The sequence below is a fragment of the Antedon mediterranea genome, chromosome 6 (genome assembly GCF_964355755.1).
Source record: "Antedon mediterranea chromosome 6, ecAntMedi1.1, whole genome shotgun sequence".
NCBI classification, from domain to species: Eukaryota; Metazoa; Echinodermata; class Crinoidea; order Comatulida; family Antedonidae; genus Antedon; species Antedon mediterranea.
Window position 1 is genome coordinate 21,914,822 of NC_092675.1, and position 20,290 is coordinate 21,935,111.

The following is a 20,290-nucleotide window of genomic DNA, read 5'->3' on the forward strand; positions in this document are numbered from 1 at the left end:
TTATTAATTATTCTGCTTGTCTGAAAATGATTTCATACTGTTGTTGTAAATAATTAAATTCAGATCGTATGAAGGAATAAATAATCTATCCGATTTCACTAGCCTGCGTGATAAGAATTATTTGTTATTGTATATTTCTGTAACATTAATTATTTTATGTTTCCACACCTTTTGTACTGCACCACACGATTAATTTATTTTAGGGTCTGACGTGACAATTATCTTCCTGTTATATTGCAATTGAATTCAAACTACAGGAATTCTTAATTATAAAGTAAAATAATAACACAGCGTGATGTATTGTTAAAGATAATAATGGAAGCACAACTTAATTAGAATGTATTACACGCGCGTGCCGAAATGTTTTTCTCAGTAAAAAAAAATTGTTCTCATCAAAATCATAATATTGTAGCGTCGTCATCATTGTGGCAGATACTACATTGGTTGAACGTGTGGTGGTTGCTTGACCCAGTAAACTCGCAAATTATATGTCTAGCGCCCTCACTTTTGAGAACATTGTAAAGATGCAGATATATATCTAGATGGTAACGGGATGATTCGGCCCTGAGACGATTCGGCAAGTCGCATCTGGATATTAAAATCAATATTTTTTTGTGGATACATACCGTACCATTACACCAAACTCACTTTCAAAATCTTATATAGGGAATTGTACAGTAGGCGGACGGAGGTGTGCACTCCCGGAGTTCCCTTCAAATTACCCAAGTACTTCACTCAGTTTCTGCGCGCCTTTATTTTAATCTTATTGATGACTAATTCAAATTACGGTTAAGACGATATGAACTGGTCATCTTTGGATTATTCCATTTCCTTTAGTAGAACCTGGACAGGATTTCATAAACGTATTGACCGTGAGGCTGAAGAACAAACTAAGTTCACCGTAAAGAAATAACATATGCACACAATATTTCTGGACATTGGAAAATGTTTTATACAAAGACAGTTTATCATTTTAAAATTTGATTAATTTTGTTTACTAGTCAATTTTTAAGGAATTTCTGAGGATTGTTAACGTACAGTATAAGGTCTCTTTGATACGATAATATATATGTCATTTCAACAACATGGTAACTTGGCCAACAATATTCCATTGGAATTCAAAGACCATTATTTTAATACACTACTATTATAATGCACTGATTTCATTGGTTAATTGTGATAGCAGACAACTAGAATAGGTGGCGCAAGTCAGATTTTCTAATGTTTTATATTCTGTCAACAAAGAGCCTAATATTTTTATTTTCTCTTGCGTGAATGTATGAATATGTGTTTTCGGTAAGTATGATTAAAATATTTAAATTGTTTTTTTGTCTCAGAATGTTAATATGTTTGAATAATATTGGAATATTATAATATAAATATTTTGTGCGTAGTGGCTCAGCTAAGCATGGGCTCTGCTCACTCTGCAAGTGGTGTCAGACAGAGCAGGCATGTTTGAGCATCATCCAGGTCAACAAGTTGATTATACCCCTTATATTTACTGTTGCAAGTGGCCCACGCATAAAGATTGAGATGGCCTTGGATTTTTATTAAAGCTAATAGTTATACATTAAAATATTTAAGAGAACATTGACTCATAAATATTATTTTAAATATCTGGTTTTATTTTTCAATTTAAGTTTATAATAATTTGTTCATTTTTAATTTTAATTAACACAATACAACAGGTGATTTATATATATTTTATTTTTTAAGGTTTTTATTTTTGACAAGTTTTTGTGGTATTGTTTACATTATACACTCTACTCTTTCAGGCATATACCTATACCACTATTTTTTAAAGTAAACAATATTATTATTAAAGACTGATACTAGACGTTTTTAGCTGGTAAAGAACGGTAACATATGAACATCGTACGCTAGTTATAGGCCTTGGCTGACATTGTTGCGTAGCTGAATCAATTGTCTTTCCTTTTTTTGGCAAAATCTGTGAATACAAATTGAGCAAGACCATTTTTTTTATTTTAGCTGAAAAGTTATGGTTATTTTATTTGTTTACCCTTTCACGCAATCAATCGAAGTGGGTGCATCACATCACAATATGAAAATATCAATCTACTGGCGATGCATGTTGAGATTTAGAGGGCTGCTAACATTATTTTAATCAACTTCATTTTCACATTTTTAACCGAAAACAATTATCACAATGATAGTGTGTGACTTTAAATTAGGTAAAAAAAATGTAGGTATTGTCTTTAATAATCCTTTGTAGGATGTGCATTCTTATAATTACGAGCACATACACATAATTCAATATTGCACAATAAACAAAATGGCATCACAGTATTTGTTCTTTGAAAGTGGCAGAGACAGCATATACAGTGTGTACAAATAATTTAAAAAGGTTTACAGGTAGTAAACCATACAATAGAGTCATGTTCTTTCCATTGACCTTTTGTTGTCGCATTTCATAAATGAATTAGTATTTTTTCTGACGTTTTGTCGCATGCTAATATCTTTGTGTCACACCTATAACTAGTATTGACTTAAGTGAAAATGAGCCAAACTAATCTGTGTTGGCCTATAAGTTGAGCTAAATTGTTCCATGTCTAGACGGAACTGTTTCCTGTTCTGGACAACAAGGCATGTCATTAAAGACGGGTAACTTATTATGGAAAATTGTTTATAATTGCTTAAATACTTACACAGACCTATAATGCAAGCTATATCATGGCCCTGCCTACTTTATACAGTAGGTCCATGGTTATATCTGTATAACAAAATACAGTACAGTGGGAAATATATTGAATTGTATATAATTTCTCAAATGTTTAAAGCTTATTAGCTTTTATTGATGGTCTTCTCATTGCGCTAGTTTTACCTGTATGACTTTTCATATAAGAACCATTCACTTGTATGCATATGCTTACTTAGTGCAAACTCCAAGGCACCTCCAACCATTTGTGTATGTGCTGATTTGCTCTTATCTAATTTTCTTAAACCACCCCTCTATTCAAAGTAACCGAGGCAATTCTCTTATCGCATACATTCAAGACCTTCGTCCATTTCCCATTTTTGCAAAGAAAGCACTTTAGGCTTCTTCTGAGTCAGGCCCTATAAATTTCAAGTAAAATGAGAAAATCTTGAAAATGAAGTGATCACATTTCAAATATGATTTTCATTTAAACAAAATAATAATCAATATTAAAAATATTGTTCAACTAAAATGATTGCCTGTTTATATCAATGCTAGTTAAATATGGAATAGTATTATTATATTGAACATAATAAAGATTTTATGATTGATAATGATGGACTACATGGTCGTCATAGCTTTGGCTATTACACTATACTTGAGAATAGAACTTATAACACATTGCCAGACATAGTGTAACATTATAGTTAATCAATATATTTCACAGTAGTAACTAATCTAAAGATGATTTGTTTAAAGTACCGTTTCAATTACACATACCACAGTAGATGTATTCACCTAAATAATATTGCTTGTTCCGCTGAGTTCTGAACTAATACTCGATAATAAAATGGAGATAAGGTTAAATCATGGACCTATAAATCTAATTTATAGATCCATGTTTAAATTTAGATTTAAATGTGAATGTATTTGCGAGTTATAACATTGAAAAGGAACGAAAAATGAGTATTTACATATAAAACTGTAGTAGGAGAACCATACAGTTGTCTAATTCACCGGAGGCTATTTAAGTTGTACTTAATAACAATCATTAACTGCCGCGGTAATGATTTAATTAATGTCCAGCAAACGAACCCAAGTGTAAATTAAATGGAGACAGGATGTTCATTGATGAATTTAATTCTGTTGCCTCCTATTAAAAAATTCCAAATACAGTATATAACCAGTTCATTCAACTTAATAATTGTACTGAATAATTTCCGTATTTAATAGTTTAATATTTTGCAACATTTCTTAGTCATACTGAATGGTCATTTAGACGTATTTCTATTACTTCCTGTCATATTTCATTAACATGGTGGTACTCAATACATTGATCATATCTCGGCTATATAATTGATTTGTGTTTAATAACAATTGATTGAAAATTGGTACCATGGGAAATTAAATAGCTCTTATTATATAACACCTATATAAATTCCTGTCATTTGATTGGACGAATGTGGGTCACATGGCGTGCAATAGTACGCACTATTCAACGATCGTTAAATAGTACTTTTTGAAACATTTTTGTTTGTTATTTAGATGTTATATAAAACAAATAATGAATGTTTTGTATTCGTGTAATGGTACAAATAATGGCACTTGGTGAATGATGAAAGGTTATATCAACTCGGCTTTGCCTCGTTGATATAACCTTTCATCATTCACCTCGTGCCATTATTTGTACCATTGCACTCATAAACATTCATTATTTGTATAATATACAACCTAATGATTTTGGTACTGAACATCAGTATCAGTGACATAGTATTTTAAGATGTGGATGAGGACATTCTGGAATGTGATTTTTTTTTAAACTCATACTTTAACTGGTTACCATGCCATAAAGTTGGTTGTCAAAACTTATTGGTCTCAGTCCACAGATATATTTGAAATACTTTTGTACAATTGGTGTTTTAAGGTAGAAAATATATAAACAATACTTGCTGTACAGTAAGGGTGATGATAATTATGTGATTTAATCTTGGGCATGCACAGTCTTCCCTCGGTTTCCAAGAAGGAGGCCTTTTTTACATTAACTTTTACATGTACTTTCTATAGACCTAAATAATATATATTGACATAGACTGACTGCAAGAAATTGGCATGTTTCACGATGTCTAGTACACTATTCAGGTTACTGTGCATGCTCTGGTTGAAGGTTCGGGATCTCAGTCAGCACTGAACGACGTAATATGGGATATAATATATATTTTGATGTGGCATTCATTCATTTTTACATAATTATAAGGTGAATTTACACTAAATTTCATATATTGATTTTTTCCTTTATCATTAAATACTTAAATACGGAGCGTACACCTTTGTAACACCTGCTTTCCTCCGAATTTATCCTGTTTTTTTAAAATAGGTTTTTTGAACTAGAGTTCAAAGCCTTCAGAGTTACACTTTCAATTTGTTTGCTTTGACGTAACGAAATCTAATATTTTGATAAGCGTTGCACTCAGCTTGAGCCACTTTGTAGCATGATGTTGTATATTACTACCTGTAGAGCGTGGGGAGGTGTAAACTGATTCACCTTTTGTGCCAACAAATATATAGCTAATCAAGTGTGATTTTATAATTACTTACTAAATCAAGATTTAATGTGTACTACTATGTTGTTTCAATGCTGTAGTCAGGTAGTTGCTGCAATATCATAATAGTAAGTAGGCCTATGTCATGCTTCTTTCATTTGCTAATGCTGAATTAGTGTGATAAAGAAAAAGTTTAGTACAAACCCTGCTATCTGTAGCTTATGGTAAGCCTGCTTCTAGGCCTACTCAAAGAGTAACAGGGTTAGTTAAAAAGGAAATGAATTTAAAAATAGTAGACACTTGTATTCCATATGGTAAGTGCTGAGAATGAGCAAATTAACAATGTGCAGGTTAGCTAATTTATCAAGGTTTAATCAATTAATTAAGGCCACTAATTAAGTATCAATGTAATTTATTGCACGCACTTTAGCATTCTACTGTAGGGCCGGCTGTTTCTACTGCATAATACCATGGGCAAAATATATATTTCCTCCGTGATAATAAGTCCACCAAGTATATATACAGTACCTCGAATTGCATTTTCTACTGAGTTTGCGACACCACAACACCAACCTTCCTCCGCAAAAAAAACCCCATTCAATGTGTGGAGGTCATAGACAACATTATTACTCAATATGCAATGAGCTCATGTTGTCAAATGATCAAGACGCTATTCCAACTCCTGATCTTTTAGATTCCAGATGAATAGATCCAAATAAATAGTGGCATGCTTTTGTTTTGAGATAGATAAAGATAGACGGTAATTTAACAGAATATCTAATATGTTATGTATTCTATATCTATGTTACACAATTGTCATATATATACTGTATATGATGGGGGGGGGGGGGGGAAATCCCATTTGATATCAATGAAAAATTAGGTTTTTCTTAACATTAACAACATATCTAAAAAAGAAACATCCATTTTTTTTGGTATGCTAAATGTAATTAAACCATTAACACAAATCCTTTTTTCTTAGAAAATCGTCTCAAGTGTCACAAACATTAAATAAATTATATACAATGTTTTTGTAAAAACTAATTTGTATAGAATACAATCTGTGCTTAATTCCATTATAGTAAATTAAGTTTTGCAATCGTATACAGTAATTACAATAGTCTCTAGCCAAGTAATGATGATGTTAAAAATATTGATAATCAGTTTAGAAGCACAAGTGCTCCCTGACGGCACAGTGGCTATAGAAGCTTATTTGGATTGAAGTGAACATACACTTTCTTGGCGGGCATTCTCTAACTTTTATACACACATTTAAGTTCATCCTTGCCATTTGATTGGTTAATTTAACATACATTATTTGGACTGGTCAATGCTCTCCTGATGGTACAACAAGTTTTCTTAGATAAACACTTAAAACTGGAAGCCCAAAGACTCGATCCTTTGAAAGATGAAGAGGTCACCCTGTTGTACTTGACCAACTCAGCCCTGTCGTTGGTAGACAGAAGAATGAGCGGCGTTTGGTGTAAGCTCGAAGAGACCCTTATTAAGGAAGATGTCCACACCTGTACGTAATTCAACCTAGTTAGACTGTGACACATATTATCCTCCAACACATTTACTTTTTTTTTAAGTGATGGCCTATGAATAATGCAATAATAAAGCTATGTAAATCAACCTTTCTATTGTAAAGTGTTGAAAAGTATTAATAATATGCCTAATAAAGAGATTTAGGTAAATTGGCGTGAGTCACATAGGCCGGGATAGATCCATTGAAGGCCAAATGTTACCTTACGTTATGAGTAATAACATTACCCTTGTTGTAAATGTTGTTGCATGTAAAGGCTGATATTGCTAGGCCTGATACTATTGATCCCCAATAAGGAAATGTTACACTGATTTAAATTAAATATAAATCAATAGAGCATGGGTTTTGTACACCATCTAATAATAGCATTGGCGATGAAAACTTAAAGCTTGCATGAAACACATTTCTGGTATAGTTTTTTATCAATTGAATCAAATGTTATGCTTATAAAATCAGTGTCTAAGGTCCATTTACACTAGACCGATAACGATAAATAGATATACATACATTTTTCTTGCATAAAAGAAAGAAAAATTAGAAAAGTTTTTGTTCTAAAACTATAGGATAATCATTTATGCTGTCTTTGATAAAAATGTTTTTTTTTAAATCAAATCAAATGATGTCATGATCAATAAAAACAATAACATCGTTGTATTGTCAAGATATTATTGCTCTTACTAATCATTATTGACGTCATTTGATTGGACGTGTGGAAATATCATTTTCATCAAAGGCAGCATAGATGGCTATCCTATAGTTCTAGAAGAGAAACTTGTTAAATTTCTTTTGTTTAAGATATGAAAAATGCATATTTATCTATTTATTGTCAATTATTGTTATTGTAAATGGGCCTTTATTCACAAATATTAATAAGAAATCAGTCTCATGAATCTAGCATATTTACAGTGTATGAAATACTGAAGTGATTGTCTAATAGCTTTACATTTGTTATGGTTATTTTGCACTTTTCTACCAATATACAGTACCCAGCTTAAAATCTGCAGCCCTAAACCTTTTGTAAATATCAGTGCAAATATAAAACCCATGTATTTGCCAGAAATAATTACAATCCCCTCACAGAAACAATGCTTTTGAGAAACTAGGTAATTTTCTCCTGAAAGTTGTTGAAGCATTCATAACAAATACCGTAGATTGCGTTGGAGACTGTCTGATTTAATGTAAACTAGAACGCTTAATATAATTTGCCATACTTTAATCAGGCATGTAAATTTTTAAATCCTTCATTTTTCTAAGATTTATTGTGCTTGATGATTTAATATAGTTATTAAATTACTAAATTAGTTTTCATTTTTATTTTGTCTTTCATGGAGGTCACCTAAGTTTAACAAGTTTTTGAACATTTTTAGGATTTCAGTGGTCTCCCTTTTTTTTTTTATCATCGAATTCAATCTGTACATACAGTATTGTATAAGTTGTCATTTTTACACTATTATGAAGATTTCACAGTGACCATAACCAAATTTCTTTTTTAAATTTTCCATTTTAATGTTGTAGTTCTGGTAGTTCAAATTCTATGCATCATAAGATCATCTTTTATGGTCTGTTTGATTGTTAAACATCATTCAGATAATTAGGGCCTCTGTAGTCCACACTGCAGTACCTACTGTATCATAAACAACACGGTCTGTGCTGGACCATTATACCAAAGTAAACTCCACTAGGCCTACTCTTCTGAAAGGTGCGCATGAGATTTGTACATTGGTCGACACCTCCCATTTTTTAAGTTCATATGTGAGAAATACCACCAAAACCTCTATACCGTAGCTATGGAGCGCTTTAAACCTGTGCTAATGCTGTGGCTATGATTAGCAGTCCCACATGCCTTAACCGATCAGACACTCGACTTGAATACCTGTATTCAGTTGTCCATTGTCTATGACATTTAATAGCTAATTCAAATTTTAAAGATCTAATAAGTAATTCCTATTAATAACTTTAAGGTCATTGAGACAGTTGTATTATCACCTAAAACAGGCGTTTAAATTGGCTAAAATTCAGGATTCATGCAATGTTAATATTCACAGAGCATGTCATTTTATTAAGGCAAAGCCAAACTGACAGGCAGTATTTTCTTAAGTTGTTATAGAATATATATTACAAGTTTAAAATTTCTATTTAGCATAAAATATCTATCACTTGAAACTATATTTATAATGTTGCTTAATTTGCAACAGCAGTAGTAGCAGAATGTGCTTTGGGAAGTAGGTCCTTTTGAAGTAGGACACTGGTAAGACAGTATACTAGATTTCATCCCTTAAAATGATGTTAATGTATGCATGGTGTTGATGACTAGAATGATTATTGGAAGCATGTAGGCCTACCCTTCTACGGCCATACTGCGTTGAAACACCGGTTCTCGTCAGATCACCGAAGTTAAGCAACGTTGGGCCCGGTTGCGTTCTGGATGGGAGACCATCTAGAAATCGTGGCGGGTGCTGTATATACTGGAGAGTGATGGTGTAATGGTAATATCGGACTAGCATGTGATAGGCATGGGTTCGAGGTTATCTGTACCATACTAATTGCATCCTTAGGCAAGATGCTTTACTCTCATTGCCTAATCTGGTAGGCGCTGCACTGCTGGCTGCCGTGGGTCCGTGGAGGGCCTAATCCGAATTTCCTCACTGAGGACAAACTATTAATACAAAATACAAAAAATACAAAGAACTGTTGCCAGTCCACTCAGGCAGGTACTGCCTTATATTTTTACTTACAAGTACTCACTTGCCTTGATCAACTTGGCATTCTCTTACTATACTGGCTGTTTTACTTTAATACCGCTTTGATTTTATTTTTTGCTTTGTAATTCAGATCCAGCCATTGATACCCACGTCAGCATTGTCATTTTTTTCAGTAATTTACCTTTGGATATATTTTATTTGGAGATCTATGTATAATAATCTAGATTCAACTGCCATCAATCATTTATATACTGTAAATTCATTTAGAAAGCATATAAAAATCCTTTATTTATCTTGTTACCAAACCTACTAAATATGTTGCGCACTGTATAATTTATTTAATTGTATGCGTTGTATTTGTATATTTATACGGTACCGTTCTTATTTTTGTTTGAATTATTATTATTATTTTAGGGGTCAATGTGAGACAAGTTCTACTTCTAATTTTGATCCCTAAGATGGTCTTATATTAATTGTTTATGATTGTTTATTGTAATATTGTTTGTTATATATTGTGACCATCTTAAATAAATGTATTATTGAATTGAATTGAATTGAAGTTAATAATAATTCTTTAGCATCGGTTATCAGTAGTTCCAGTTTTGACATTGCGCATAGCTTTTCTCTCCCTGACTACGTCTATGATGATAAAATAATAAATGATATCTTTTTGTTGTTATGTATGCCAAGACATGGCAATAATCTAAACTTTGAATTATAAAAATTTGAATTATAAAATTGCTTTCAAGTTTTGTATGCATAGTATTATCAAGAAATATTCAAAATCATGTGAGAATTCTACTGTCAAATGCATAATAAACAGTTGGTAAAAAATTAATGTTAGAAGTGCCGTATATCAAACTGCGTTTGCTGTTGTGATCCCACTAGCCCGATTACAACTATCAACACTTGTCGTGCTAAGTAGTTACTTACATTAGCATTTTCAAAATTTTAAACAGTTTCCTGTATTTTATTTATAAATAATGGAAACAAGTTGCAGGTTTACTCAAAGGGTCAATTTCTGCTACGAAGAAAAAACAAGTTGAATGTGGTGTGAATAAATTACAAGCGTTTTCATGACAGGATAATGAGTGCTCGAGCTCCTGTAAATTTTTTGGGCTCTTACATGGCCGCATTTTCAAACAGAGCAATTATGTAAACAACTGCTTGTTATGTTTGGTGTCCAGTATTCAATTACTGTAGTATATTTCCCATAGCTGGGCAAGGGGAGGGGATAGGTCCTGCGTGTGGCGCAGGGTGTTGAACGTTGGACTACTGATCGTGAGAACGAGGTTCGAATCCAACTCTCGCCGCATTGCTTGTAACCTTAGGCAAGATACTTTACTTACGTTTGCCTTTCTCCACCCAGGTGTATAAATGGGTATCCGGTTAGATCAAGACACAACTTTGCGCTGATTACTAGCTGAATTATGGGAGTAGGTTTCCATACGTGTTTGATCCAAAAAAATGACTGGGGTAATAATGTTCAGCGCTTAGAGAAGCTTGCTTGTACAGCGCTATATAAGAATGAACTATTATTATTATTAATAACATTTTACGTCCCGAGGGCAATTTAAAGTATGTTGAGGTGGTCAGTCATTTCAATGGTTTAGAAAGCACATACTTTTATTCATTTATTTTTATATAGCGCATTACATATATCAATGCAGTAAAATCTCTAAAGGAACACGCAGCACTTTGCACATTATGACTATTTGCTCTGTGGTTTGGATAAGATAATGTATGACACCACCGCTATATACCGTACTGACGCGGGTATAAGCCCATACTCGGGTATAAGCCCACCCCCAACTTTTGACTAATTTTTCTGAAAAATGAGACACTCGGGTATAAGCCCACCCATTAATTCGAAGATCTACAGTGCGTGTCGTAATACATTATTTTGTATTCGGCGACGTCCATACACCGAATACACCTACCTTTGATCCTAACCAAACTAGGCTAATATACGCTAGGCCATATGAGGCCTAGCGGTCCTGTTTTGTTTACACTCCATCGCGGTCGAAGATCGCTTCACACACGACGCTACAAGTCGCCAAAATTGAAAACCACTATTTGTTATCGGCTGCCATAAACAAGCTTATTAAATTTCTTTGGTACATTTCTATTTAACGAACATTGTATACTTGCTTTTCTGTTTGATAAATTCTTGTTAAATTGATGTTTAAAATAAGATATTCTACGATAAATTACACGAACTATAAGCTTAATTTTCCCACACTCTACACCTCGTGTATTTAGAGGCAATGTCGTACACGTGAGGGCGCTCGCTCGCATGGTGGAATACACAGTGTACATTTGCTGTTTTTGACGATCTGCATTTTTGGATCCTCGGGTATAAGCCCACCCCCCAAACTTGACGTGATTTCATGTTCGAGGGGGGTGGGCTTATACCCGCGTCAGTACGGTATATGTCTCTATGGCAATATTAATTATTGGTCCAAAACTAAGAATATTTTCTCTATATTTATACATAATAATAAACACCAGTGCTTAATTAACTTCTATGTCTCGTTTAGTTACGTTGTAATTGTATGAACAATATTGAAAATCGTTAGTAATCCAATTAAGCAAAAACACAGGCTTTGTATATTTATGCACAGATTTTAGCAAAGTATTGAATCTATTGTTGTTGATCTTCCAGCAGGTGACCAAGGAGAAGATACTTATTCACGATAAGTGACATTCCATATAATCCGTTCTCTTTATCTTTCCAATCTCAACCATCCTATTTATAGTTTCTTTTGTTGTTGGTAAACAAAGTATATAATTTACTTATATGGGTTAATAATCAATGCTTTATTGAAGTTAAGGCTATTGCATAATTAATTGTGATGTTTTTTTCCTGATTACTATAGAACTGGTTTCACCAGTATAAGATGATGTGTGTTGGCGACAAGACTATCATTTTTGTGTGAGAGCGATGTTTTTGCAGACAAATTGGAATCTATGAGATATTTTTTATCAACTTTTAATCAGGTATTTTATTGATTCATACAGTACATGGTTAAAACTATTTTTAAATCAGGCCTGCAACAACTTTGAATAATAATAATAATCTTTAATATTTACATTGCAAGCTGAGTTTTATAAATTAAAGCTGAAAGTAGAATTGCTTAATATGTATCAGGATATTTTGGCCCAGGACGTTTTTGCCCAGGAAGTTTTGCCCTAGGATATTTCTCCCCAGGACGATTTTCCCCAGAACGTTTGCCCCAGGACGTGTTCTCCCCTGCAGCTTTTCAGTCCATTCAATCATGCTTTAAAGTCCAAATAAATACAAATGGTATGGTAGGAAGGTTTATGTGTACCTTATTATATTTAACAATGTAATTTATTAAATTGTGATTTGATGTTTATGGTTGAGTACACATTTTTTTGGCCTGATTTTAAATGATTAAATTATAGGTGACAAGTTGAGAACTAAACTAAATATAGGTTTACTTTTATAATTGTAAATTTACTCATTCAAAAAATATTTTTGTAAGATGTTTGGAATTTATATTTAATATATGTATTTTGTTGTTGAATTTCCTCAAGCACATTTTTATTGATGATTATATCCCATAAATTTAAAAAATCAAAATAAGTTCATTCTTCACTAGACTTAAAGCTGGAAATAGTGCATCCATAAATTTCTTTAATATTTAAGGTGGGGTTTCCTTTAATGTTAAAATATTTATGGGTAAAATTTTGAAAACTTCTGTTTGTTTGTGTAAGAAGTTTACTTTTATTTATGTGTTTACTCATTCAAAAATGATTTTCGTAAGGAGTTTGGAATTTCGTGTGGTTTAATTTTGAATTTGATATATATTTCGTTGTTGCAATTTCCTCAAGCAGGTTCTTTATTGGTGATTACTTCCCATAATAAAAATCAACTTGACACTCTGTCATGAGAAAATAGACCTAAGCGAACAAGGAACTAAAATAAAGGAGCAGGATAGTGTAGGTGTTGCCAGACAGGACTGACAAATCTGATTCTTACATTAAAACCAAAAAAATTGACTTGTGGTAGATTTTAATATATTCTGATAGTGTAATTTAGATTTGGGAAAAAGCAGCATTCCATATAATCATGTCTAAGAAAGAAAGTAACTTCCTCTATCATTAATTATTTTATCTTAAACTGTTTAAAAGATTATAAAATCATCACAAAATGGGAATTCATACACGTCATACACCTGATGTGGCAAACAAAACAACAGTTTAAAAAACGTAACGTAAAAAGGTAATCTCAAATTCATTTAATATTCATGGTTATCTATAACTTTACAGTAGTTCCACTTCCCTAAAACGTATACCTCACCAACTGCACCCTTAGTTGTTGTACTCTAACCTGTATATACGTACACATTTAGTTTTTTTTAAAGTTACTTCATGTTAATAGTACTTTACTTCTTTATTATGTTTACCTATTAGGGCATGGATATGATTTTATCAGCTTTTATATTTTATATAATGTAACTATCAGAGCTTGTCATTGTGTTGCATTGGTACAGTACAGTTGTTACTATAAAGTAGGACATTATTTATATCTGACACAATATACTCCTGCTTCAGAAAATTCTAATGATTTTTATTTCCGGAAATATTTCAAAGGGCAATATTATACTGAAAATTCAGGTAAAGTATATTAAAGAATATAGGAGAAAAGTAAATAAAACCAATTTTAAATTCAGTCTGTCTTAAATGTACATCTATGATATGCAGTATCTAACATGCTTTGCTTTTATGTAATCATAATGATAAAAAAACGAGTGTAGTTTTATTTGCAATCTATAAATTAAACAGAAAGTTGATATTGTAGGTCCTTAGATAAACATTTGAATTTAGTGATTTCACAGAGAGATTAAAATATCTACATTATCTGCAGCTTTAAACAGTCGATAGCATGGATCTTTCAAATGAAATACTAACAGTTCCCGAAAGTAAAAGCATTTTTTTTTGTACTGGTATGAAAACAAGCTTAAATTTTCATGAATCTATTTTAAAGTGTTAGGCTTTAAGTGTGAGATTTGCAACTAAAAGTATCCAACACTTTTCTGTAAAAGGTGTTTCTCTACTAACTTAATGTACTGTACTGAAGGCCTACATGGATTTAGCATGCATTTATTGGTAATTAAGCACCATCACCCTGACCATTCACAATAAAGTGCCGAACTTTACTATCATCATCATTTCTTTAAAACAATTATGGAAAATGTACACATTGCAACTGTATGTATGTGTATAATGTTTGTTTGCTATCAGACTATGGTACTGTACCTTTCTGATTTTAATCCAATATTTGGATATTTGGTACAGTAAGCGGAATCCATAGCTACAGTATTTTTATTTATTTTATTTTATTCATTTCGGTAATAAACATAAAAAAATAATTACAAAAACATAAAAATTATAAAAATATAGGCCTAACTTTAATAACGCCAGAAAATTGCTGGGTTTGTGAAATTAATGTGATAAAACTTATTGCTGTACCTCATCATTATTATCTTTACCTACAACGTAGTAATGCTTCATAAATGATTGTGGAGAGGAAGGGAGAGGCTGAAAAAGTATGTTCACACCTTTGTGCCTCCATTTGTTAAGAAAAAATCTTAAAAAGTGTCAAAATTATAAGTGAATTACATGAAACATCGTTATCATTGTCGCTGAGAAGCTTACTTATTAAGATAATTATGTCAATTTTATAGAAATAGTAATATTTAAGATTTTAACCTGTGATTATCAATAATGTAAACAGTATCCTAGGGGCTTTTCAGGATGGGTGCTAGATGAAAATTAATCAAAGGCATACCCACTAGGCTACAATCACTCCTAGAAGACTTAACTGATGGGGTTAAAATGAAACTTTTATTCAAATGGAAACATTTAACTTCCGTCTGTGCAATATATCCAATTATCAAATGGTAATTACTACCTGCCATATTCACTCACTTTCAATACTTCTACATTCATTTTTCATAGTGGCAATGCAGACTTGATCTTTAACATGCCTGCTTACCAGTCCCAAAGTACTGGTTCAAATCCTGTCTTTCCCTCTCATGATGACAAAACTTTGTTATGGAAATGCCGTCCCCACCCTTATGTCAGAGCATGGAGCTATACTGAGTTCTCAGCTTGCTAAAATGAATTTCAGTAAGTCTTGATAAAAACAATTTCTGTACAGTAGTAAATAGAACATTTCAGTAGTTTTTTTTAAAGCATTACATCTTATATTATAGTCATACATACTACATATTCACACATGTTTCTGAGAATGTGCAGAATGGTTTTCTGACTATGCATTATAGTTGCTTGGTTCATCATTGTCTTTTAACGCCTGTACGATCAGAAAAAACTCTGGAAGCAAGCCTTTTCGTTGTGTGAGTCGTTAATTTGTCCATAATTGTTGTATAATAATAATCCTATATACACATCATTTGTTTAAACGTAAATCTGAAAGTTTTTCCTTCCTCTTTAGACTTTAATACATGACAATGTAATTTTTTTACATTTTATGATAATATCATGTTTGATATAAGACTATACAGATTTCCATATCATTAGATCTTCGCATAAAACCCAATGAAACATATGGTATGATTGTTGGTCTACAGTACATATGGTTATTCAGTTGTAACATAATGACATAAAATGGTGTTTGTGACTTGTTTACCACCTGGGTTTTTTAATTTGTGTCAAAACAGATCAATTATGAAAATTTGTCAGTTTTAAGTGGAAGAGTATAGGGTAGAGATGAAAGGTAGAAGCTGATTCGAACATTTAAAGGTTAGTAGAAGAAGAGAATAGGTACAACTTTCCTTTTATTCATTAAGCTGGATGGAAATCGTAAATAGATAAGATGGAACAAATTTTAGGCTTATTGACTCAACTACCAAATAATTTGGCTGATAGAACTTCAACTCATAGTTTTAGGAAATGTCATCATTACAAATACCAATGGATATCAAATAAGGTAATATAAAATTAGATATTTGAACATCTGGCCTATTTGTGGGCCTTCCATGGGCTAAATAATATTTAAAGTTGCTTTATTGGTCAAGTTTTAGCTAACTATGACTAAAGTTTGGTTTAAGAATGTTTAGTATACTACATACTATATATATATAGGCCTACTGTTAGACTGGATTTTAATGTGATTTGTAGTCTTAACTCTATGTATTTATTTTTTATCACAAAGTTCAATTTTACTAATAATAGAAAGTATTTGTTGTAGGCCTACAGTATCACTGATGACATTTATTAAGGCAGTAATGAGATCACAAGACCAACATGTATGGCTTTCAATTATACCATATCCTGTTTGATATATGGTGTATCATTTATATCATTAAATCAAGGGATTTACCACCAGTCTTAATTTGAATAATGAAATAACAATTTATTATTAATTACATCATATAAACTATGACCTAGCTCCTCATGATGAGCTCATGATGAGATTGTTGTTTTCTGCATCAGATGATATAGTTGATGTATGTGGAAATAATTACTTGATATTAACTATCCTTTTTGATTTTGATCAATTGTTTTTAAAGATGGCTGATATCCATTGAGATATTGGCAAACAATAGCAGTGAATGATGTTTCCTCCATTCAGTGTAATGTCCTTTGGTCGCTTCACATCTTGGATTACTTTTAAAACAGTAGCTTTCAAAACACAAGAAGATGTGTGTTCATATTTTTCAACTAGTATCCACATGAATAAGCACTCTATCTACTGTATATACCATTTTTAGGACTAATGTTTACATGTACAGTATTGTATGGTGCACCTATAGTATTTGAATTGACCGCTTATGGAAACTACCTGTTTTAATGTCGTAGATGAATGTTTATAAATTTTCAATGAAGCGTATGCATAGGGGTCCATAGTATATAGACATAAGGAGTTTTATATTAGGAGTATACAGTTATCCTGTGAATGTGTTTCTGCTCTATAATTGCCGCCTACAGCAAGTACTTAAAGTATGGTATACCAATTGCATTTGGCTCTTTGTTAAGCCTCTCCCATGTTTTTGTGACATGGTATCTTTGCAAAAATAAGGACCCTCATCGATTATGTTTTAATAAAGTTTTGGAGAACCATAATAATGTGTTTATTTCACGTTGCATTACTATGCCCATGTCATAAATTCGGCCATTTAAAGATTTTTTTAAAACAAATATAAATTACTGGAGTCATCTTTAATATTTCCAGTGGTTTAGTTTTTTTCATGGAAAAAAAAGAAAGAAGGAAGCACATGGATGATTCACTTTCATTTATCTTAAAAATGTGATAACAGTTTTTACATCCTTAATTAAGTATTTCACTTTGACTTTTCACATTAACCTTCCAGCTGTATTTGCATATTAATATTCTCTTATTCTTCTTGTTTTTGTAATATGAAAAATTGTGTAACCAATCAAAATTTATAAACTTTCGATTCACATATTTTTATTTTGCTAATGGAAAACAGGCTTAATCTTCTGCTTCATAAGCAGATATTCATAGCATTCAAACACTGAGGCATTTATGGTGTTCAAGTGAGATCGTAGAACAACTTCTTGGTAAAGTGGAATAACACTATAAGTTCTTGATATTCAACAAGAGATCGAATTCATAAGATCTCATCAAATATGTTTATTAATATTAGGATATGAATGTTAGTTTTAAACTCTGGTCCTTGACTTACTTTTAATCTTGTTAGTAGGGGAAATATTTTTTTCTGGAATTTTGTTATACTTCAATGCCATTTCCAGTCTTAATATATATATATATATCAAAACCAACTGCGAAATTTGTAGGAAATATTATGACATAATTTTTTTTTATACTGGCAGCTAATATTAAATGTAATTAAAGATTGCCGTACGTAAATAACATTTGTGTTCAACGAGAAAGGGGCCAGTGATAGGATACTTGCATCTATATATAAATTTACGTAAGGGCAAAATTCGGTAAATCGCGCCTTACTTCTAGAATTTTCACTCGATGGTATATAAAGTTGGTTCGTACTTTCGGTACTGATTTTAACCACCTGATGTAACCCTGTTTACTAATTAAATTAAGTTAGATAATTAGTTATTGACGATTAAAACGAATTTAGGTTCAACGATTTGCCCCAAATAGGGGTGTTTTCCGATCGTGGTATACACTGTCTAATGGATGTCCATCTTGAAAAATACCCGCCACAAAAATGCGAGGAGGCTTCGCATTTTCCTATCTCCTCCTACGATAATTGTTTTTAATAGCTGAAAACCGGTTGAACAGCTAGAGTACACCATCATAATGTTGAAGACAGGCCGATTTTCTTTAAAAAATACTATTTTGATAGATTTAATATACGATTATACAAATGTATTGATTTGCGATGAATGGAACATCCCAATCTCTCAGTCTGCCAGAGTTTGGTTTAACACAAGTACTGTAGGTAAATTTATGAGCCCTTGGTTTAACACATACGGTAGGTAAATATATGGGCCCTTTGAGAATAAACTTGCAATACTTTGACAATACTGTAAATAACTATTTTTGGTCCTCATTTGAATCGAACATTTCTTACTGTGAATGTTCGTCCTGTTAGATAATAATAAACTGTATTACTGACATTGTGGATAGGCTCTACTGTTAGATATATAAACACATTATTATATACAAATACACTTTATACTGACAGTTCCTTCTCAACGTTTGTATTAATTAATAATTACCAAAAATATAAACGTCGTAGTGGTGTATCGTGACATGTACTTTAATATTTCAATCGATTATGACAGTGACAGTTTTAACAAAGTATTAAATCGCAAATGTTTTACTGTATTTAGAGGTATATTATGTATAGGCTTATAAAACATGAACAAAATATTTCGTTACTGAGTGGATAAAGAATATATTTAAAAATGTTTCCTCTTTTTACCTATCCGCTTTCCCATCCCTCAACCCTAATGTTACATAGGCCCCGTTTCTGCTGCCAAAAATATACCGTATATATACGGTATATTTTATATACGGTATATTTTTTGGCAGCAGAAATGGGTCTCATAAAAAATATACCGTATATATATGCGGTATATATACCGCATAAATATCCCCATCGTTTGTGGATATACGGTATATTCCAAAATATACCGTATATTTCGTACCCCGTTTCTGCTGCACTCAAAATATACCGTATATGTGACCCGGCCCATGACACGAGGTCAAAAACTAACAGAGCGTGATGCGTTTGTTTGGTTTTTTTGCTGCATTGACACACACGTGTATAATAAGCAAGCAACAGATCAAAATATCACTGTGGACTGAAGAAATAACTATTTTTGCAATTCAATTGTGGGGAGAAGCGAAGGTTGGGGGGGGGGGGGAGACTACATGGCAACAGAAGAGATACCGAGATTTACAAAAGTATCTCAAACAAAATAAAAGCAGAATTTGTGGTAGACTTAATAACGCCAAATATCGGCAAACGCCGTCGTCTTCTTTGCATAAAGTAGTCAATGCCCATTCTACATTTCTAGATTGTTTGTGCGATGTAAATTCGTTGCCACTTCTGATCATTAGATTTAAAATAGAAAGCAATGCTAAGACGGTTTGAGAAACCATCATTGTTTTTGTTTTTGTCATGTAACCTCACTACACGAGACTCCAGGTCAATCCATACTTCCGTCTCACAAAATGCATTTTGGGTATATGAAAGCCAACTTTTTTTACAGCCCACCCATGAAGTATGTGCAGCGGAAAACGGTGCACGAATTTCATATACGGTATTATATACGGTATATTTATACGGTATATTTATACGGTATATTTGGGATTGGCAGCAGAAACAGGGCCATACAAAAC

The 20,290-nt window shown here is 32.3% G+C and overlaps 1 protein-coding gene across 9 annotated transcripts in view; it reads left to right on the plus strand.

Moving 5' to 3' along the window:
* The first annotated feature begins 12,370 nt into the window (after window positions 1-12,370).
* Window positions 12,371-20,290, plus strand: part of LOC140051102 (uncharacterized) — a 55,451-nt gene continuing 47,531 nt past the window's right edge. For 5 of the 9 annotated variants that reach the window (XM_072096200.1, XM_072096207.1, XM_072096206.1 and 2 more), the window contains exon 1: window positions 12,371-12,444. The gene's annotated coding sequence lies outside the window, so the exon portion shown is untranslated. Of the gene's footprint in view, window positions 12,445-14,059; window positions 14,089-16,220; window positions 16,237-16,407; window positions 16,424-20,290 lie in introns of those variants that run through there. The other 4 variants (XM_072096208.1, XM_072096201.1, XM_072096202.1 and 1 more) reach the window with 4 other exon arrangements.